Source organism: Passer domesticus, chromosome 6, assembly GCF_036417665.1.
Source record: "Passer domesticus isolate bPasDom1 chromosome 6, bPasDom1.hap1, whole genome shotgun sequence".
Lineage (NCBI taxonomy): Eukaryota > Metazoa > Chordata > Aves > Passeriformes > Passeridae > Passer > Passer domesticus.
This window is the reverse complement of record NC_087479.1, coordinates 47743265-47766407: the sequence shown is the minus strand read 5'-3', so window position 1 is coordinate 47766407 and position 23143 is coordinate 47743265. Positions and strand designations below refer to the sequence as shown.

The window sequence follows — 23143 nt, the reverse complement described above, 5'->3', positions numbered from 1 at the left end:
CAGAAATTTTACATACAAGCATCTCTCGATGTGAATCTGTGGTGGGCACCTAAAGGGAAAGGGTGCTGAAGGAAAACTGGAAGGGAAGCCTGGTTGGTGGGAGGAAATTTCTCAGAATTTTTTTTTTTTTTTTTTTTTTTGGATTGCAATTATCAGCAAACAATCTTGGCAAAAAGGTATCTTTATGAGCTCAGCAACATCTACCAGTAATTAAGCCACTTCAGTTAGATGAATGCAACATATGGTTGACACTGGGAATCATTCTCCTTCCTAGCCACAACTTTTCTTTCTGGGCCAAAACTTGTTCTATTATCACTTAAAATAAACAAAACGCTGCTTTCCACTTCTTCAGCAAATATTTGTTGCTAATGAGCAGGAGGCATATGTAATAGGATTGGGGGGGGAACCCCATCATTTTAAAAGAATAATTTCTTATGTTTCGAAACAGAAATAAAAAAATAATTTGCAATGAGTTGTGATTGCTTGGTAGGATGGCTGCACAGGGAGATTCATGTGAAGGATCCACAAAGAGAGATGTAAAATGGATTGACCATTTAAAAGCAAAGAAACAGATATAAAGAGTTGTAGCATATATGCACACACACACATTTATATATATATATGTACACACACAAGAAGTAACTAACCAGGGAGTATAAAATAATTCATCAGGGTTTTTTAAGCCACATTGTCACCTATTGCTACAGGATAAAATTAGAATGGTTTTCCAACATCGTCCCCTCCTGTACCTGCTCAGAAATGTTACTCTTGACAATTACTTTTAGAACAGGGTGAGCCAAAACACAAACCAAACATCTTTACTTAAGACAAAATGATGGGATTATATCTGACTGTCAGAGGATGGAGAAAAATGAAGTATCTTCTCCCCACGCATACAGTATCTAATAGTGAAGAGCACACAACTCCCAAATTCCCAATGGAAAGTTCTTCATGTTTTGGTTTATTCCGTTGTTTTTTAAACCAAGAGGGATTGTTAGCCATGTCCAAGAAACCTTGGTTGGAACAGTTTTTTGGGAAAGAAGAGAGAATGAAAGACGCCCAAACATTTAGATGAACTGTATAAAACACAAAAGCCCTGAAACAGGCCCTGCTGAGACAAAAAATAGCTCAAACTCTTTTAAACAGAGAACAAACTAAATTTTGGACCCACTTTCCACAATCCATGTGGCCAAGCCTCTGCTCCAGGAAAACAAGTGGCCTCACATCTACATCTGTGGTGTCACGTGGGTCCCAGTCTACAGGATGGGGATGCAGGGAAAGGGGACAGGAGGATGAGGAGGCAGTGCCAGAAAACACCTAGGATGGGGATAACGAGGCATGGGTGGGGTACACTGGAAGAGGTTGGGCAGAGAAGACAAAATTCTACTGGTGTGCACCAAGGGAGGGAGAGAAGGGAACAGGCCACAATATTTATACCCTGTGCATTCCTTCAGAGACTGCCTGGCCCAAACACACCTCTGCTGTCAGCAAACACCCATGAAACTCATCCAGTAACATCCTATCCCTCCCCTCAGCTCATTTACAGATGGGTGCTAACAATAATCTCCTCTTTTCTGTCACTGTGTCCCAGGTCAGTGTGGGACCTAAAATTGCTCCAGACATGCTGAGGAGTCAGGAGGTTTCATTCACATCATCAAGGACTACTCACTCTCCCCTAGCAGATTTGTTTTAGCCTGCCTGGTACTCCCTGTCATACACATTACACCTGTATTACACAGAGAAGGAGGACTGGGAAAAAACTTCCAAGTTTTGGAGGTGCCCAAGCTGCCTGTACAATTTCAGCCGAGATCTTTTGCTCCCAGTGCATTTGCACAGCCATGCACACTATTTCTTCCCCCAGGACACACAGTACCCAATTCACCCAGTGCTTTACCTTATAGAATGAATCTGGGCCTGCAGCAAAGGTGAAACTTCTGGATAAATTCCTGCCAGAGAAAGCAAAGCAAGGGGCTAAAGGATGCTTTCAATGTTTAATCCAATGCCAACACTTGAATGCAGGCTTTTATTCTTCAGAGCACAGTTGGCTCCTCCTAACCTGTTCCTGCAACAGAGGCTTTGTGCAGTTCAGGGCCAGGTGCTTCAAGTTTTCCTCAGCAGCCACTAATTGTGCCCAGGTTTGTTGGGCAGCTGATACCAGCTGCTGGGGTCTGACCTGTGAAAGTGCTGAGCATCCACAGCTGCAGCCAGGATCACAGTGCCTGGCTCTGCATGTGGTTTGGCCATACGAATCTCATAGTTTGAAAAGGAACAGCCATGTACTCCAAATTAATTATTAGCTCCCATCTCTTTTTATTTGCCTCCCCATCGTTAAACAGGGATAATAACACTCATCACTTGTATTTTGATCCATTAATGTTTGGAAAGTGCTGGGTTACTACCGTGAGCAGCACTGTATAAATCTGGTAGGAACATTAATAATGTCTTTGAGCAGGGTTTGAATAGTGCCCAGTTAATAAGACATAGCACCGTCCATTGAACGTCGAGAAAAACAAAATTGAGCAACTGCTCATTAAAGCGAGCACCGTTCTCTCTGTGCACTCAATGCGATCATTTAATTAAAAGATTTTATCATCATGCACAGACACAAGGGGGCAGAGCCAAGGCCCTGTCTTCCCTCATCCTCGCCGGCTCTGCATCAATCACACCAGAGTATTTCTTGGATGTAACCTACAATAAGGACCTAAAAAACATTCAATATTTTTTTCCAATCCCCTGCACTAACAGAAATCACTGACTGAGCTTTGAAAAGTTTTTTCACCTCCACAGATTTTTTTTTTCCCCTGCTTGTCACCCCTCAGTCCCACTCTCACCCTGCTGACCACTTGCCAGACCCCTGCAGGTGCAGCCACTTGGCCCCAGCCTGTGGTCTCCACCATCCTCAGCACCGCAGCAAGCCTAGGAAATCACCTCTGTGCCTGGCTATGAGGTGGGGGGAAGGAGAGGAGCTTTTCAGAGCTGGAAGATGCTCTGTTTGGGGTTGGTTTTGAGTGATAGTGGATTGGAGGGACACGAGCACACAGCTCCTCTTGCACACTGTTCTCTGCAGGGGCTGGTGGCAATAAATGTGCAAACCACCCACCTCAAAAACCAACAAATGGAACCAAAAACGCCTTTCCCCAACAGTACACCCCCATCACAGCATGTGTTTCTACATGAAAGTTCTGAGGGAAAGTCCCTGTTTGGGTCACAACAAGCAGCCTTAGACTTACTGGGAAATGATGTTTAGAGCAATTTATTCTGGAAAACAATGAGCACGAATTAAGTTGTTTTCATACATTTGGTAATTGGTTTAGCAAAGCCAGCTTTTCTTAGGACCTTCAGTCAAGTTGTTTTCAAACATGAGTGTAGTTAACATCACTTTGGTTTTGCCAGTGCAGTACAGCATTCCATCTGCTGACTAGTGATCCCAAAAGCTTTGGATTTTTTGTTTGTTTTTAGTTTTCTTTTCTGCTCACCCAGATGAGTGAGCAGGACTGGGAATACTGGCCCCTGGTTCTCTATTTTATTCTGCCCATCAGGAAGCAAAACCTGTTTCTTTTTCCTGCTGAGTGAGGGACGCCAGACACATATCCTTTCAAAGGAGGAAGCCAAACTTTTATGCCAAGAGCAAACTTTAAGGAGCTGCTGTGACCATGCTTTTTTTGGTTGGAGAGCTGTAGGAGAGGCTGCGGTGGTACCCACCCCTCCTCTCTAAAACTTTCAGGATGTCCACAGCACCCCACGCAGCACAAGTGAGGAACCCAGGGAACGCAGCTTTCTGGGTGTTACACGGGAACACACATTTCATTGGAATCGAGATGGCAGAAGGCACCTGCCTGAGGGAAATCCGCTCCCCTGCCAAATTGCACATTCCCAATCCGTGAGTGGTGGGGCAGGGCAGGGGGAGAGGGGGACACCCCGCAGCTTTCTCCGCACCAGCACCACTGCTGGGCTGGGCGCTGCCCGGAGAAAGGGCAGGCACAGCCTTTCTGCTGCGTAAATAAAATAAAAGCAGCCGTCCGTGTTTGCTCTCGGGTGTGCGGCACAGCACAGTCACCTCTGCGGGGGGATACAACAGGAGATTTGGGGATCATTTCCATAACAATCGCTGTTAGCAAACACCCATAAAACACAGCGGGCAAAGACACCTTCGCAGAAGGAGTTAGCCGCGAATTCAAAGACGTGCTTGTTGGTTTGGCTTCTGTGCCTGTTTGCAGGATTTCGAGGACTCGGTGCAAATATTCTCTTTAACCACGCTAGATTAAAAATAATAACCCCGGTTGCATTTAACAGCTGTTAACGAGCAGAGAGAAAATACAGAATTTATGTATAAATCCTGATCAAAGTTCGCTGAAGTATTCTATCAGACGAAGGACAGCGGGGAGGGGGGGCGGAGGGGGAGGAAAAGAAAAAGGAAGAGAATAAAACTTCCCCAGTTATTTTCCTGAAATTCAGCTATGCAGAACCGGAATAATTACAGACTTAGCAGAAATATTGCAAAATGTCGGCACGGAAGGGGCTTTTTCTTGACCCGGCAGACTATAATGGGAGATAAAGAGATTGACCATTTTGGGAGGAGGATGCCTTCATTTCTCGACGTGACTGTAGATTATTTCGGCTTCAGGAGACAAGAATGTCCCTTTAACATCTGACCTGGCCTTTATTTAAGAGCAGCACTTCACGGTTCAGGAAAGACAGACAATTTTCTAATTCCCAGCTCTGCTGGAGGCTGAGGCAGCAACTTCCAGACAGGACACCTGCTAACACTAGAGAAATGGCATTATTATGTCTACAAGTTTACAAATCTGAGGATCAAAAAGCCTTTGCTTCTGCTGCTACTCCACAGGCCAAGGACGACGACTTCTTCAAAACAGAGTTTCACAGAGTTTTTTTCTTCCCCCCTCCAAGAAATGGTTTCTTTTCACTTTGAGCAGATCGGTTTCCACGTGAAAAAGTCAATAGTCAAAGAGTTTTCTAAGTTTCATTGGTGTGTAGCAGAAAGGGGATTAGACCTGGGGCCTTTTTACTGGCAAGCCTTTAAGCAAATAAATGTTCTTGAATTCTTAGAGAAACAAACCTAACTTAAACAAAAATCCAGAATATATGGCATTTGCCCCTCCCCAACACAAATTTAAGAGAGAGAAAGAGAGGAGAGAGAGAAATAAATAATTGCTAAAGATTTAAGGGATAGTAGGGTTAAATTTTTTCTACGGTAATTTTGCTTTTATTTTTGCTAGTTAACCCAAAGAGAATGCTTGCTTCCATACCTTCACAATGGGCTATTAATAGCAACAAGTGTAATCCAATATCAGAAATAATAGAATCATTAGGGTAATGCAATATAGTAAATAAATATTAGAATAATGCAATAATTAATTTTTAAGAAATCAATTGTGATTTCCCAGCACGAAGAGAGGCAAAAAGCAGATGGCATGCACGTTCCCCACCTTCCTTCAGAACCCTACCTGGCAGGCAAAGGCACTTCTTAATTCCTTCACAACTAAAACTCCTGAAGCTGAACCTGTGGTTTTTCTCTTGGGACACAATCACTCACAGATGATGGCGATTTTTTTAAAAGGTGTTTTTCTTAAACTCCAAAAATCAGAATAGATGGGTCATTCAAAACGCAAATATTCAAAGTGTGTGTATGTATATAAGTATATACATATATAAATAGATATATAAATAGATATATGAATATATATATATAAAAATTTGTACTGACAGCCAACTGCTGCTGCAGGGCTGCTCCCCCAGTCTGCAGACAGAGGTCCAGGTGTCTGTGCCAGCCATTTGCCATCCATGGATGGATAACACCTGGATCAGTGTTTGCAGGCTGGTTTTAATTAAGCCAGAAATCTAAGGAGAACTCAGCTAATGCACTTGATTCACATGATCCAACATCAGTGAGTAAACGTCAGCATCTTGCTGTAACAAAACAATTTGGGAAAAAAATCAAGTGTAGGTTTGTGACTGCACAGAAAATGATAAGCTCTCTGTTTTGTCTCTCTGCACCATTAAAGAGTTTTTAAACTTTACGGACATCAATTTCCTTTTCCTGCCGTGTACCCTTGTGAGCCCAGATTGCAATGCTCGCCTGCCAAGCTCTGTGAAGGTGCCACCTCAGATTTCACTGTGAGCCATCCTACAGCTCTGCCTCTGCACACACCCAGCCTTGGTCCATCTGGAAATCTTGATGGTGCCTTAAACCACATCCAACCCCACCGGCAACTAGGGAAGATCCTGGGGCCTTTCCTGCTGCTGAGGGATTTGCTGCAGAGCACAATTCCAAACACAGTGCCACCTAAAATGCAGAAGTGCCTTACATTTTTTTGTCTGACTGACCTGCCTTGACCAAGGCTCCTTCTTGCTGCAGATTCAGGAGCCAAAGCCATCCCTACCTCAGTGTCAAAATCACCCTGCTGTTGGGTGAAGAAGAGCAGCGTTCCCCCAAGTTACATGTACCCACAAAATACCCACAAAACACCCACACAAGGGAGCAGCCCGGACCCGGGGCTTACCCCGTGCAGCAGCAGCCGGCTGCGTGAGGAGGACTCTGGGTTTCACCTTCCAAGCACCGTGTAGCTGTCATTAATGTGAGGAGAAAAACCCACTTTTGCTCTTTTGGCACTTTTTTCCTTGTTGAGAGCCAGCATTTCAGCGCGACCGTTTTTAAGGGATTTCAAAGGTCACAAACCCCATCTGAGGACAAGCTCTTCCTACCAAAAACCGAGTGACACGCCCGAAGAAGAGGGCACACCTCTCCCAGCATCTCTTGCCCACCTGTTTTGGTGGCTCTCCCGTCCCCAGCACTCGTTTGGAGGTAGCTGGGTTTCCGCAGGGTGTTTTAACTCGCTGTGGTGCCGGCTGCTGTACCCTGCAGTCCCCATCCCCACTGTCACAGACCCAGACCTGTGCTGGCACCCACTCCCCACCTCCCATCAAGACCAACGCTTGCCTTTTCGAAAGAAAGTTTGAAGAAGAGAGAAAAATATTTATTTTCACGGCAAATCCAGCCTTATGACCCCACCGATGGCAAGATGCTCAGGAAAGAGAAGAGTTTGCCTTTTTCCTGGGAGGAAAACGGCGGGGAAGGAGGAGAGCTTTAAAGGGAGGGAGGGACGAGGCCGAGCTCATGCACGGATTTTAATCTGATCACTTCCCTGTCAAGCTAATCCCTGCCTGACTCAGATCGGACTTTTAGAAACGTGCCTAGAAACCAAAAAGCAAACCTCATTTGAATGAAGCACACACTCCGCAGCCCCCATCTGCAAAGGGCTGCAATTAAATGCAAAAAAAAAGAAAAAAAAAAAAGAAAAAAAAAAAGAAAAAAAGAAGAAAGGGGCGGGGGGGCGGGGGGGGGGAGAGAGAAAATTAGCATTTTCCGCGGCCATCTGGCATGAGGAGCAGGCGATGGGGAACAAAAGGAGATTTAGGCAAAGGGGAGAGGCGAGTGTGCCATGGCATTGACCTGCAAATGAGCCTTTGTGAGCGAATTAAAGCTTCCCGGACCCCCCGGGACACCCCAAAACAGGCACCATTACAAACCATCCGGACAAAAACCCACTCATCAAAATTGTCTGCGTTTGAAGGGAGGGGGGAGAGGCCATTTAAATCTGCACCTTCCCTGCCCCCACCCGCAGTAATAGGCTGTTAATAGGGGCTTGGCGGGGGGAGTCACCCCTGCACCCCCGACCCTACACCCCGCTCTGACGGTATAACGGGGGGGACACCTTCCAAACGTGGCTCGTCCATAAAACGCACCCGAGACGTTATTTACAGCCCTAATCCTAAACAATAGGGAAGAAATTGAGGGAAAAAAAAAAGGGGGGGTCATTTGGTGATATATCAGCTTCCAGATGCTGTTTATTTAATTCGAGGGGGGTGTAGGGTTGTTCCAAAGTAGATTTCTAAAGCAGTTATCAATATATTTTTTTTAATGGAGATGATAAAGAGAAAAGGGATAATCAGGGATGCCAAAGAAGATGGAAAACTGTGCGGGTTAGAGTTTTTGTCTCCTATCCCCCCTTCCCCCATGACTCTTGCCTTTAAACTGGGAAACCTTGAGGATTTGGAAGTGAAAGCAAAGATTTTGGCCTGGGGTAGATACATGAAAAGGGAGGGCGGGGGGGAAGCCATCTCCCCCCATCCCCTCTCCAGAAAGGGAATAAGGACTAAAGTCGGGGGCCAGCTGGGGGAAACTTGTAAATGAAACGTGTTTCTTTTATGGTGCTCCCCCCCGGGGGACAGCCCCATTATACCCCACCAGCTATATAGACTCAGCTGCCGCCTCCCCGGCCCGCGGCAGGTACGGGACGGCCCGGGGGGGCTGCAGCCGGCCGGACCCTCCGCCCGCCCGGGGCTGCCGGGCACGGCGGGATGGGCTGGGCATGTGTGTGTGAGAGCATGCGGGGCTGGACATGTGTGTGTGAGAGCATGCGGGGCTGGACATGTGTGTGTGAGAGCATGCGGGGCTGGACATGTGTGTGTGAGCATGCGGGGCTGGACATGTGTGTGTGAGCATGCGGGGCTGGACATGTATGTGTGAGAGCATGCGGGGCTGGACATGTATGTGTGAGAGCATGCGGGGCTGGACATGTGTGTGTGAGCATGCGGGGCTGGACATGTGTGTGTGAGCATGCGGGGCTGGACATGTATGTGTGAGCATGCGGGGCTGGACATGTGTGTGTGAGCATGCGGGGCTGGACATGTATGTGTGAGAGCATGCGGGGCTGGACATGTGTGTGTGAGCATGCGGGGCTGGACATGTATGTGTGAGAGCATGCGGGGCTGGACATGTGTGTGTGAGCATGCGGGGCTGGACATGTATGTGTGAGCATGCGGGGCTGGACATGTGTGTGTGAGCATGCGGGGCTGGACATGTATGTGTGAGCATGCGGGGCTGGACATGTGTGTGTGAGCATGCGGGGCTGGACATGTATGTGTGAGAGCATGCGGGGCTGGACATGTGTGTGTGAGCATGCGGGGCTGGACATGTATGTGTGAGAGCATGCGGGGCTGGACATGTGTGTGTGAGAGCATGCGGGGCTGGACATGTATGTGTGAGAGAGCATGCGGGGCTGGACATGTATGTGTGAGAGAGCATGCGGGGCTGGACATGTGTGTGTGTGAGCATGCGGGGCTGGACATGTGTGTGTGAGAGCATGCGGGGCTGGACATGCGGGGCTGGACATGTATGTGTGAGAGCATGCGGGGCTGGACATGTATGTGAGCATGCGGGGCTGGACATGCAGGGCTGGACATGTATGTGTGAGAGCATGCGGGGCTGGACATGTATGTGTGAGAGCATGCGGGGCTGGACATGTATGTGAGCATGCGGGGCTGGACATGCAGGGCTGGACATGTATGTGTGAGAGCATGCGGGGCTGGACATGTATGTGTGAGAGAGCATGCGGGGCTGGACATGCAGGACTGGACATGGCACATGCAGGGCTGTACATACAGGGCTGTAAATGCAGGGCTGTACACGGTACCTGTAGGGCAGTACATGCAGGGCTGCACATGCAGGTCTGCACATGCAGGGCTGCACATGGTACATGCAGGACTGTACATGTAGGGCTGCACATGGCACATGCAGGGCAGTACATGCAGGGCTGCACATGGCACATGCAGGGCTGCAGATGCAGGCGTGTGCCCGCGCCCCGCTGCAGGTGAGCGCGCTCGCCGCGGGCTGAGGGGGGAGCGGCGCTCGCAGCCCCCCAGGTGCCGCTCCCCCGGGGTTTGTTTGCAGTCAATATTCATGTGTTTCTGTCACCGGGGCGGCTCTTTTCACAGTGATCAGCCGGGCAGAAGGCTGAATGACAGGAGACTCGTGGCTCGGCTGCTTTGGGGAGGGGGGAGGGATGGATTCCAGCCGCCCAGCCCGCTGCCCTTGCGGGGTTTTGGGGGGGCCCAGCCCCGGGGGGAGGGGTTGCCCGGCTGGGGGCCGCGGTCCTGCCCTGGGTGGGCACAAGGCAGCGGCGCTGGGCACCGGGTGCCTCCCGCTGGCAGCAGGAGCTGGGGCTTCGGCGGACCCCCACCCCAAACACACAGACGCACGGCCTGTGGCTAGCAGGGCCCGTGGTCACCCCCCATACCCTGTGCCGGGGCTGACGCGGGGGTACCCAGGCATGGGGTCCCTGCAGGGTGGCAGGAGCTCCTGGGGTCCCGCAGAGCCGCAGCGCAGGGGGAAGCCCCAGGATGGCCGTGAGCAGCTGGGGTGGCACCAGGGCTGCAGGGTGGGCTACCAAAGCATTTTTGGTTTTTCTGCCCCATTGGGGAGGAGACAAGCGGCAGCCTGCGCCTCGCCCCGCGATGCTGTGAGTGGCAGGGCTCCCTTGGGGCTCGCAGGTCGCCTCGGCCCCAGGGTGACTCCGGGACAAGGGCAGGGGCCGTGCTGCCCACCGCAGCGCCGTGCTGAGACCGCCGCGCAGGAACTCTGCAAAACTGCTGCGTTTTGTTCCCTGCCGCTTGCCCAGACGCCTTCCCCTCGCCTCACAGCGCTGCTCTGTGCGTGCATGTTTTGTTTGGATTTTTTTTCTTTTTTTTTTCTTTTTTTTTTTTAAGTCCACAAACTTGCGATTTTCTGTGCAGCTTGTGGGGAGCGAATCAGTATGAGGGAGCACCCTTCTCATTGAAACCGGAGGTGAATAAATTATGAACAGGCGAAAATTGGAACAATGTCTCTGAGTGAGTGTTTTCTAGAGAGTTACTATTCCAGGCTTTGAAATCAATTGATACATAATTAGATTCCTCAAGAGAGGACAAACAAGGGCTGCCATTCACCCCTCCTTCTCCCACATGCATCCCAAAGAGAGACTGGAGGCTTTAGCAGAAACCAGACAGCCAGCATTCTCCAGCACTAAAAACATATTCTGGCTTTGGGTGTTCATTTAACAAACAGATCCTTGAACCTTGCTTCTGTTTTCAGTTTATTTCGACCATGTTTCTTTGTGTTCAGTTCATTAAAACATGTCTCTTTTGAGATCTATTTTTACATTTCAAGAATCCAGTATTGTACTTCTGTGGTGGCAGATGGCCCTAGACATCCAAGCATAAGCTCTTTCCTGCTTTTTTCCCCCTCTTTCTTAGGTCCTTTCTGCGCTGCACTTGAAGCTGTGAGCAGCAACCATCCCTTTTTGCAAGGTCTGGGGCTGGCTCTCGATTCAGCAAGGGGTTCTAACATGTTACAGTCCCTGCTGTGCCCTCGAGGTGTATTTTAAACACAGCGGCTGCTACCGTCTGTAAAATAAGAGCCCTCCACAGCTGGATGGATCCTTGTCACATGGGTGGCACGCAGGCTAATTTTGCATCTTTACCTCTTATTTGCCTCATGTTAATGTTCTGTGGTCCCCCGAATGAATTTATTGGTGGTTAAGGTTGAGTTTCACTCCTGAGTGAGACAGAAAATACAGATTTGGGTTTGTAAAAGACAGGAAAAAGCATGTGACAATTAGAAAAAATATCCTAAAGGTTATTGAACAAAGCAGCAGCCAAGTGGGCCACCTAACTGAAGGCAGTGGCTTGGCTCCTCTGGCCACCCTCGGGATTGATGCACTAGCCACAGCCACTTCCAAACCTGGTATCAAACACAGATCAGAGTGCTGCAGCCATGAACATAATTTTCATCACATATCAATAGGACTAAAAAGACCTGGACCAGCAGCAAGAGAAGCCTGCCTGAGCTGCTGTACACCCATTTCTTAGGGAAGGCAGCAATACTATAGCCTACAATAAGCTGAGAGTCTTGAAGACATTACAAACAGAATGACAAATTCCTACATCTTATTAAGTCACAGGATCTTTAGGAGAGGGTAGGTAAATTTGACATGTATTATTCGGAAGCATAGGCACAGGTAAATCTATATTCTCTCTAGTAAAAAGACAAAAAGGCTGAGAGGTTTTCATCCAAATACTTGTTGGGATAATAACCAAAGCAGAAGTGCTCAAACATATATCTAAGAGGAGGCTATATTTTCTGTGTTTGCTGCATAGATGGCATCTATTTATATCTTTATGTTTGTGGCTGTTTCAGTATCTGATTTTCTGTGGTTTGCTGTCTTACCTGAGTTAACCAACAGCCTACAGGCAGAGCCAGCTGGAAGATCTTGGTCAGTGCAGGCAAGACAGCTTTGTGCTGCTCCATGGACACCGCACGAACACGCTGACACGGTCTGCTCCCTGATGGGAAAAGGGACAATTCCAGAAGCACACAGTGCTACCCACCTCTGCAAGGCAGTGCTCTCCCTTGATGCCACTGCTGCATGCCAGCCCTGCTGCCCTGAATGGGTGAACAGACTGCAGCCTGGTTTGCTGCCTCGAGCAGTCCCTTGCTTTGAGTGTTGCCCACCTTGTGTCCTGACACAGCCCTGTCTACTGGCAGACTCTGAAGAACAATATGGATTTGACTTAGCCCCAAAGTTTTTTTCCACCCTCCAGCCTTAGCATAAAATCCCAGCATACATACTTGGGCCTTTCTGGTGGATTTGGACAGGAGATTAATACATATACAGCTCAGTGGAACAAGTTTCCATCACTGCTGCAATTCCTCTTGTGTTGCTGGCCCCAGCCACAGCACGGAGTGAGTGCAGCTGGGACTACCAGGACTCCTGGCTGAGGGTACAAAATGCTTCAGCCCCACCACGAGAATATGAGAGAGAATGGCACAGTCTGGGATTGCACTGGCAAACACAGGCTCCTCCAGGATGAGCCTGTTTCAGGCTTGCCATGTGTCAGCCTCCAAAGAGCCTCAGGTTTCTGAGAGTGCACAGGAGAGGAATAACACAAGCTTCTTCCTTTCCCCTTCACGTGGATTCCCTCTACCTTCTTCTGATGGGACTGCACTCAGAAATGGGAAGTGGCAGAAGAAATCACTGTATGAAGGTATTGCCATCTCACTAAACACTTGGGACTTCTGCAAGCCAGAGACCATTCCTTTTACTTCCTTTTGAGTGTCTCTTCCTCCAAATTCAGAAGGTGCAGTTGAAGAGAATTTGGGAGTGAAACAACCCACAGATTCACAGCCTGGATGGAGGAGAAACTTGGCAGCTGCAAGCCAAGTCTTAGAGAGGTCAGAGAAAGACAGTAAGAACACAAAAGTGGAGAGCCAGAAACATTCACAGGGCAGGCAATGTTTGGGGCTTGTCAGGAAAGGAAAGAAGAAAAAAAAAGCTCTACAGATCAAAGCTTGATTAGTGTTAATCCTCCACAAAAATGCCCAGGTCCTTCCAACACTTGCTTTCCCCCCCCCCTTCCCCATCATCCCTGCTATTGCTTGGCTTGGTGATTTGCTTGAAAATGCATTAGACAACTCCAGATCTTTCACTGTTAGAAGCATGAAAATAGAGGATAGGTACTATTATCCACTAAGCAACACTCCCACAGTTAGCACAGTCCTCTAGAGAGACCTGTCAGATAATGGCTTTTGAGAGGAGCTTAGAGACATCTGGAGTAGCCATTTTCCCTCTTTGTACATGGAAAATAAAGATTAGCTAGGGCACGGGGAGGGGGGGCTAAGAATATAATGAAGGGCAATGGATAAACCAATGTCACATTGCCCATCTGTGTGACTGGCTTCAGGTCTACTCCTGCAAAATGGTTCGTGCAGGCTCCCCTTAAATCCATGGATTTCTGTGCAGGTGGAAGAGCTCCCCATTGGTTTGTGAGTCTGGGGGTCTCACATCACAGGCTCTTCGAGGTGGATTTTGTCTATAAAGCAGCTGGTGCTTTCTGAGTGGCAGATGCAGAAATAAATTTCTTTTTTTTATGACTAAGTCTTTTCAAGACTTTTATTTTCTTTGTAAGACCTGATTTTCTCTTTAAATTTTGATCCTTTTCATGCAAAAGACTTATTCCAACCAATTCTGCATCAAGGGCCATTAGAGTTTGGAACTGAGTTCAGTCGTCACTCTCTGGGCTGCATATCCCATCAGAGCATGAAAGCTCCAGCACTTGTAATCAGAGATGCTCACAAGGGCTGCAGAGGTGATAGCCACATTTAAAGCATCCATGGCATACTGGGGGTGACATTCCTAGATTTGGTATCTGCTTAAAAAGGTATTTGTGGATTTTGTAGTGTGGTTAGAGAAGAGATGCTCTGGAGGACAAAGCCAAAACTCACACCCCTTAAGGGCATGGGCTCAGCCCCGCAGCAGGAGCTGCCCAAGCCGCCTTTCAACGTGAAACGATGGAAAAATCACATTGGCGCGGGCTGCGGCCGGGGTGGGGAAAGGGCGAGGCGGGGCGGATTGGGAATTTCTTTCCTGGCCCCGAGCACCCCCGGCCCCGCCGGGAGCAGCGCGTCGTGTGCGCTCCCTCTGCTGGCCCCGCCGCGCCGCACGGCAGCAGCGGGGAGCCGGGACACAGGGGACAGACCCTCCGGGACCCCCGCTCCGCTGCCGCAAGCGCCGCGGCAGCACGGGGAGAGCCCAGGCAATTCCTCCCGGGAAGGGCGAGCATCCCCCGCTGGGCCGCTGCTGGAGCGGCGGTGACGGCCCGAGGTGGAGGAGGTGGGGATGCACTCCCTGCATCCAGGCATTCTAGGAAAAGAAACAGTCGTTTGGGCCATTTTCTAAAAATCTACATTGGAATGGACTCACACAGAGACGTCGCTGCCCAAAACTGCCGAGCTTCCCCCTGGAAAAAGAGAGCAGAAGAAAAAACGTGTCTCGCTACAATTCAAGGTACACACCGTGTCTCACTACAATTCCACCTCCCAGTTTTGGGGGATGAACCCAAAGACAGGGAGGGGAGGACAAACAGAGGCCCTGACAACATTTTCTTGCGTGCTTCTGTGTTCTGGATGAAGAGGTGTGTGAGGAGTTCCACTTGTGCTCTTGTAGTGAAGACCTTAACCTTGAGCAAGAAATGAAGCTGCTACTCCAGACTCGTTAAAGGGATGTGCAGATAACCTGTGCTGCCTCTGGTTACAAGGGAGGAGCTACAGGTGGAAAAGGGGCAACAAATCAGTCTGTTTGGGGACAGACACACCTGTCCAGAGCCACCCACCAGGAGCTAAAGTCACTTGTTCAACCCCAGTGAGATACAAGCAGGTTTTACCAATACCTGCAGGATGCCAAGGGAGGTGTGTGGGGGGCAGCTAATCATGCTGGGGTGAGAAAATAGAGATCTTTGTACTGCTCCTGCTCTCACAGCAGCTGGACTTCTCATACCAGGTGTCCTCACTGGAACAGTCTGTATCTGACACCTTCCTAATGCAGCACTTCAGAACTACCCAGCTTTTGAGATAAAGGGAGCAAATTGCATGGACTTGAAAATTATTAGTTGAGATCATCAGGTGCACTTCCAAAACCTTGACTGTTTTGTCTGCTTTTTTAGACCAATAACACAATAACAAAGTTATGACTCATTTGATATTTATCCACGAGGTTGGGCTAGAAGGTTTGATTTCTCAAGGCTTAATTTCTATTTCACTGAAACGTATTCCTGTATGTTATCTGTGAATTAACAAAGTTTGAGCCTTGTTGCCATCCTGCTTCCCACCTGCTCCATTCTTCCCAAACTCCTCCAGACCCAGACTCCAATCTGACTGCAGCAATTAGAATAGAAATCACAGAACAAGTGTTTTAATTGGCCACAGAGCACACAGCACATTTAAATCTCCAGTGATAACACAGAGAATACAATGAGTAACCCTGATGATTTTTAAGACAAGTACATACAGTTTTAATTTTATTACACAAAAACACCTGAAGTGATTTTAAAATGAGGGTAATGCTTTTTCACAATAGCCAGGTGAGTGATAGCAAAATTAAAGTACTTAAGTGTTGATTTTTGGATAAATTTTAAAAACTCCAAGTGTCACATTAGATAATGTTTCATTAATAACTGACATATGTGTAATTTGGCCAAAGAAAGGTGGCAGAGTTGTTCCAGGAGCAAAATCTACCATCATGCAAAATCAAATGCAGTATTTTTAAGAGGACTGTTTAGTAAAAAGAAGAGGTACCAAAACATACAGAATCCAGGAAGGACAAGTGGAAAAAAAAGGGACAGGACTAGTATTCAAACAGAGGAGATAAGGCTCAAATATTAACAAATGCTGCTTGAATAAACACATTAGAGATCCAAAATATTATAGGACAACTAGTGAGGCCAATACTAAGTGTGTAAAGAGGAAAAAAAAGGCTAATCAAAATAGTGAAGAACTAAAGGACAAGATTGTGACTGTACTTGGAAAATGTTGTTTCCTTATGGTGGGGATCTCAACTGGTCCATAGTTTGGCCTGGCTGGTACTTGGTCCTTGCCAGAATCCATCTTCAGGAGGGTTCAGGCTGGGTTCATTGAAACACATTGGGACCTGACATTGCTGATGAGATGTGAGAAACTTGCCTTAACATGTCTTTGTGCAGCTGAGTATGGAAAGGGAGGAAAACTAAGCAAATGGAATTGCAGTGAATGGGTGTGTGAGAAGGGGAGCATTCCCAGTGTGAGTGGGGAGCCCTGAGATGGAGAAGAAGCACACAGGCTGACAGATTTGGGATCAAGACATGGCACTGTGAAGAAGGACATGCTAAAAACCTGTCCCAGTCTGATCTGCCTTGGTTTCTTCCTGGAGGACCCTGAGCTGAGCAACTGCTGGGACCCCAAGAGCTGAAATTGTTCTCTTATCATTAGCATTTACACGCCTGCCAAAAGGGACATTGCACAGCTCCCCTATACAGTACACCTGGTTAAACCCTAGCTGAGGGTAACATCACAGATAATGGGGCTTTTTTGGCAGCTCAGTGCACACTTTCTGCTCTTGATCTTTTCCTGATGAACAGCACAGAGCAGGTTTCTCTACCAGAGGCAAAGCTAGTTAGCTAACAACTCCAAAAGACACCTCAATAAAAACACTATCCTAAGCTTTCCTTCCCTGTGTTTAACAGAGAAAGGAGACCATGAAGCATTTTATTGACTCCTCTATAGATAAACACAGAGAGATTAAAACATCACCCCTATATAGGTGCCCCTCCATCCTCCTTGGGAACACACTGGTAGTGCTACTCACCCAGACAGGTCTTTTCCAAGGCTCTCTGCAGACGGAATTAGGTAACGAGGGTAGCAAAGAGCCAACAGGGAGGAGTTTTGTTCATGAGGGTATTCCTGCTTGGCTGCCCCACACCTGTGAACATCATGGATCTGGCAAAGGGCACAACAGTGCTCCGAGGCTGCAAGCTGAAGTCAATTATGTGCCAGGTGCATACAAACCGGGTTTTGTCCACTTTCAGGACGCTTTGCAATCTGATCACACTTCCCACCTCCACCCCACCTGCTCTAATAAAGAGCTAAAAAGCTCCATTCGCAACAAAGTAACACAAAAACTTTTGGGTAATCTTATGCATTCAGAACCTGCAACTCAAAACAAATCACCAGATCATCCTTGGTGAAGTAATGGCAAAGCTGCTGTTTTAAGCCACTGCCTTCCCTGTTCATAGCCTGAATACCATTCATTTCAAGCCACAGTGTGGTATCTAGCAGCAAATTGCTGTGGCAGCCTGGTTTCCTGGGAGACATCCACCTTCATCTTATGATCCGTGTAACCAGGAGAGTGCTAAGCCTGGCTCAGCTCCCACTACCCCCGCTCCCCACAGTATTTTCACCAGCTCCAACGTGAGGTATTCAAGGCAGGATTTATGCAATCTCACTGGATCCTCATTTTGATGATGGCAAAAATTGCCTTTTTATTTGACCTGTGAGCAGTGAATCTGCCAGAGAGGAGGCACAAGGCAGCTGGAGGAAAAACAGTCCTTGCTTTGCAAAAGAAACGTGCTGGTAGTTCCTAGCTTTCTATCCTAACCTTTAAGGCAGAGAAAAGCTGGAAGTACCACCAATATTCCCAAGTCCATAGGGAACTAGCAGCTGGATAGTCCCAATCTGGTATTTTCTCTTCGTGCTTAGTAAATGTCAATACTTTCTGCCTGTGTTTGACGTAAGTGTGTGACAAAGTTCACGCTCAAATCTGTGATTTGTAAAATATGTGTTTCTCTCCTGATAAACCTGTGTTTCTTCATGCACAACTGGCTTTGAAGGAATCTACCCCTATCAGCTGGTTACTCAGCTACTTCTCAAGAACCCAAAACAGTGTGAGTCCATTCAACACTTTCTTGTGCAGTTTTCTTGATGACAAGGTCTAAGAAGAGGAGGGACTGGACACTAATATTTTGAGTTCAGTTCAGTTGGTAGATAATTCTTCTAAACATGTGAAAGGACATTAACCAACACAGAAATAAGAAATTCTAACAGATAGCTTTCTCCAGTTAGAAATTGTATGGGTTTGTGTGATTTCCCACTCCCTAAATATAAGCCATTTTCTCCCACAGAGATGATGGACAAGAGTCTGACCCCTCCTGGCATTTACTGTTTTCCTTTAGAGAGGTTTTCAAGGCTGGAGCCTGATCCATTCACCATCAGAGGCTGAATTTTATACCGTATTAAATGTTTTCTTTTGCAGAGGTATTACTTACACAAGCTTCTTTAGCTCAGGGAATCTGTTGCCATACATTTCAAACTAAGAAGAGTTTCCAGGAATCCCTTCCAGTAATTTTGCTGCTAGAACTGTCTTGTACAGCAGTCTTCCCTCATGCTGCCTTACAAATGGAAGCCAAGCTTTTGTTGCTGCAATCCATCCCAAACAGTGATGCACTTCAAACCTGGCCAATGGGTTTATCTCAAAGTGCACATGATCAGTGTCTGCTCCCTTCAAAAAAATCCTTTCCATTCCTGGAATTGTGATATGAACTCCACCCTTTCCTGGAATACCTGTCTTGGTAGGCTTATCCAACAAGCTTTAAATAAATGCTGTCATTTTGATCACTAGGCGACTTACTCCTTCCCGGCAGAACAAATTCCATCCCTTTTCCAGTTGTTTTTCTTCTTTAGGTGTATGGGTTACCTTGTCATAACTTGTTTAGTTACTGATAGCTTGTCACAACCAGAGCAAAACCATCATTCTCCTCTTGGGTATATTAATTTAAGCCAGGCTTTTAACCAGTACTTTAGGCAGAACAAGCGTCAAACAGCTTCTGTAGACCAAAGGCAGGAGGATGCAGAGATTAGGAGTTCAGCAGAGGGCTGAACTCCTCCTGCAGGTAAAATTTCTCCCAAACTCCGTCTCACACAGCACTGGTAAACACAGCTACACTAAAAATCCAAGTTAAAACAGTGTAAAGGCTCTTCCAATTCAGAATGGATTTCATTCTTGATGTTTAATTTCCAGTTTTGGCTGCACGCTTTCTAAAACAATAGAAAACACTTGTTCTGCATATGTCTCCCTTTCTGCTCATTTATCTCCTTGCTTGGATCACACAGATCTAGAATCCCTTGGCCCAGACTCCTTCCTTGACCCTAAAAACACTTTTTACAAGTTACATAATTCCGGCTCCTGTTATCTCTTTCTGTAACCACCAGCTTACACAGTGGTGTTATAGTGTCAGCACCAGCCGCACCACAGTCTGGCAGCAGAAACGCACGTGCCATAAAAGCTTGTTACTTCTTACCAAACATTTCCCCTCCCTGCCTCCTCTTCCCCCCCATCTGCTGCTCATTTTCTTATCCAGCCTGGCTCATATCTTGCAAAGGGCATCCCATTTGGTGGGACACAGACTCGGAGTGAAGCCAGACACATTTGTCCAGTCACGCAGGCTTTGCAAAAGCATCCATAGTGATGCAATAACATAATAATTAAAAATAATGCTTATAAACTCAATTCAAAGCTTCCATGATGGGAGGGGAGCTGATGCCAATAATCTGCATGTGACAAAGTGTAATTAAAGAGTAAGAGGATGATGGTTGCAGCTGTGGAGTTGACAAGGCCGATGCAGTTCAGGCTGTTGATTTTCTTTCCACAAAGGCAGAAACCAGACTTTGGAGAAACTGCCACATTTTGCAGGATTCTCTGGTGGTTCTGCAGGAATGTTCTCCATTAACTGCCACAAAAAATGTCCCCTACATATCCCCTCTTGCAGATGACCGTTGCACACAGGTTCTGATGGCATCTGTGTGGGCTTTGGAGGACCTAAACCTGCCAGCTGACACAAGGATAGCATGGACTAGAAAGTGATCAACCACAGTCTGAGAGATCAGAGCCTGGCTGGAAACGGTGCCAGTGGCATTTCTGTGCTATTTTACAGGCTGTAGATGCTGTTTTGTGCAGACATTGTCTGCAGTAAAACACACACAAACTGTGTCTTACAAATGTTGCTGGATTTAAAAGTTTCCTGGAGAAGGAGTGCAAGTTTGCAAATCCGGAAAGAATATTACTGGGACTTGTTGAAGTGCTCGGTATAAACTGTAACACACAAGCCATTAAAATGAGGATATTTGGCATTCAGAGTCACACATATGGGCCTTTCAAAACCATTCTTCTCGTTTGGCAGCTCCTACGGTCCTTGAATGATGCACAACCTCCTTTTATATGTTCCTGTAAGATGCTTCTGCAAAGTTGGCATTTTTTAAAATAAATTGTGGACGAGAAACCTTACCAAGAAACACAGATCTGGTTTAAGAGAAACTTTGGAAAATGACTTCATTTGCATGATTACTTTTGCAAATCCTAGCTGATATCTGTGCTTTGTGCTCAGTTTTACATTTGGCTGCTTCTAGATGTGCAAATCTGGAAGCCCACTTGTTCGAAGCAGCCCTGAGCCAGGCTTTGCAAGCGAAATGTCAGCGCTGTCCGAGGCTGGGGACACTTTCTGTGCTGATAAGCACCTCCTCTGAGTGGCCAAACTGATCCATCTCCTGCTCTGACAGTGCCATTGTCTAACCTGACTGTTGAGCGAGGCTTTAAGGCTAAGCAAAGGATAAAACCCTACAATTGACCATGTCCAATGACTGCCTCCATCATGTGACATTTCCTCCACGTACATAAAGGCATAATTGACACTTTGGACCTTGCAGATGTTTTGCAATTCATTTGGTTCCCACAAAGATAGCAGAAAGTAAGTCTCGTGAACTGGCAATACTGTGTTTTCCTCTGAACACTGTTCTTATCTCTAAAAGGTATTTAGATGCAAATTGCATCATGTCTCACGGCCCCACTTGTTTTGTTTTGCTTTTTCCTATAAACAGTCTGTGCCATGATTATTTTAAAAAGTATGAAAGTATTCAGATATTCCTGGAAAAATTGACTACTTTTGACTTAGATCACATGCAAACAGCAGTATATTCTTCTTCCCTCTGCCCATGGCACTCTGCTTTATGCTTCTTAATTTAATTTGCTTTTCTGACTCTTCAGTGATCCTTTCCAAAGAGAAACCTCTTTGCTAAGAGGCCATTTGCTATGCTGTCAATGAAACATTTTTTGAAAAACTGGTTGGCTTCATCTGGCTCTCAGAGGTTTGGACAAAGGCAGAGCAGCATGGTCAAGTGTGGCCCTCAAACTCTACACAGACATCTTACTACAATCCTAGAAAAATGCTCACTTTTTCATGTAATTGAGCAAAGATTTATTTTCTGTGGCTTGTCCTTCCTCTGTGTAAAATGGGAAAGATGAAGGTTTCCTCCTGGTTGAGCTTTTTCCTGTAAGTAGCCTTTTCTTTCACAGATGGAGCCCCTTTGGGCTTTCTTTTCACCCCCTATTTGCTCCTGATGAGCTCCCCTGAAGTGACAAGGCAGTAAAGGCAGGGATATTGCAATGTGCAGTACCTGCCTGGCTCACCTTTCTCACTCTGGATTGATCAGAGGCAAGAAAATGGCAGCTCCTCTTTTCCCCAAGGGAAATAAAACCAGCTGCTTTGGACAAACCCTGCTAGGCCGAAGTCTGCAGGCAAGAACTTCTTCCAGAAGTGAAGTGAGTTCTCTCATCTGCTTCCATACTGCATGCATCACTTGTGCCTCTGTGTGCCTTCACTTTTCTTTAAATAGTGATCAAAAATTATATCTATTTAAATATAGAAATGCATACAATGTTTCTTTCTCTGGTGATAGTAAGATAACACCTAAGTCAGACAAATTGCTGGGCTCAGCAAAAGGTAACTGGGTGAGATCTATGGCCTGTATCACACAGAAATTCAGGCCAGATGATCTAATGGGCTCTTCTGGCTTTAACACTGATGAAATCTGGAGAGGGAGAGATGTCCTGAGTCATGAGGACCAGATCCCTGCCTATGCAGCAATCACAACCTATCACCTCTTTTACAAATTGATCAAGTGGCACTTTAAAGCTTGGAGGTTTAGTTCCTCATATTTTCACCAGAGTGCTGTTGCAGAAATCCCCTCCTGTGATGTTTAGAGACCTTCAAAAATCTATCTGTGGACAACTTACATATTTGTTCTCATGCCAACATTGCCTTTTGGGTGAAACAGCAATTCTTCCTGTATGTTTAAGGAAACCAACCTTAGCCTTTTGTTCTGTTGGGTTAGATAGAGAAACTCTTAACACAGACCCTTAATTTCTCTCACCATACATTTTACCCTTCTTCTGCTCCATGCCACATTCAGGAAAATCTCATCCAGCTCAAGTCAGCAGACTGCTACACTGTGCTCCAGGTGAAGGCTCAACACTGGGTGCAGCTTCCACAATTCCTAAAGAAACAGCTCACCTGGTAGTGCACGGAGAGCAGAGCACCTTCTGCAGGGGGACAGCCTGCTCTGTTCCCTTCCAGCTGTTCTCATGCTCTGAAGCTGCAGAGATGCTGAGGCACCTCGGGGCTGCAGACCCCATGCCTGAAGCTGGGAGAATAGAGGCAGGAGGGCTGTGAGAAGTGGAAAAAGGCAGCACAGCTGAGCCGCATTTGCAGGCCATGTGGCAGACCTGGGTGTTTGGACTTTCCCTGAGCTCTCACAAACACCTGAAGCCCAGGTGCTTCTCCTGCACCTTCCCAGCTGGCCCTGCCTGGCTGGCTGTGGAGGGTTTTGTACCTACAGAGGTAATGCAGAGGCTCTGATGGAGCAAACTGCTGACAACTTTCAACACTTAAACAGGAAAATAGGAACTCTGTCCCTTCCTCCTCACTGTTGAAATCTGCCAAGCAAAACACGGCTAAGCCAGGCTTGCCCAGGACCAGCTCCCCCTCCTCTTACACAGGCACCCTGATGTGGTCTCTGTTTTATGATCAGATGCCAACTCAAGCACGTGATGAAGCAAATGCACTTACCATGGCACACCTCATGAGCAGGTCAGGGGCAGAACATGCTGCA

The 23143-nt window shown here is 47.0% G+C and overlaps 1 protein-coding gene and 2 long non-coding RNA genes across 4 annotated transcripts in view; all 3 read right to left on the bottom strand.

Annotated features, from left to right (window-relative positions):
* SLC22A18 (solute carrier family 22 member 18) overlaps positions 1–2038 on the bottom strand; it is an 81004-nt gene extending 78966 nt beyond the window's left edge. The window contains exon 1 of the mRNA XM_064425251.1: positions 1895–2038. The gene's annotated coding sequence lies outside the window, so the exon portion shown is untranslated. The remainder of the gene's footprint in view (positions 1–1894) is intronic.
* Positions 2039–4407: 2369 nt separating this feature from the next.
* Positions 4408–6509, bottom strand: LOC135302153 (uncharacterized). The gene is made up of 2 exons (XR_010363858.1): positions 5466–6509; positions 4408–5035 (listed from the first exon to the last, which is right to left on the bottom strand). It is a non-coding gene; the product is annotated as an uncharacterized LOC135302153 (long non-coding RNA).
* A 5683-nt stretch (positions 6510–12192) lies between these two features.
* On the bottom strand, positions 12193–23143 carry LOC135303441 (uncharacterized). 2 transcript variants are annotated; one of them, XR_010364921.1, is made up of 3 exons: positions 22546–23143; positions 17013–17179; positions 12193–14634 (listed from the first exon to the last, which is right to left on the bottom strand). It is a non-coding gene; the product is annotated as an uncharacterized LOC135303441 (long non-coding RNA). The 2 variants fall into 2 exon arrangements; XR_010364920.1 differs by having other exon boundaries at positions 17013–17126; positions 22546–23118.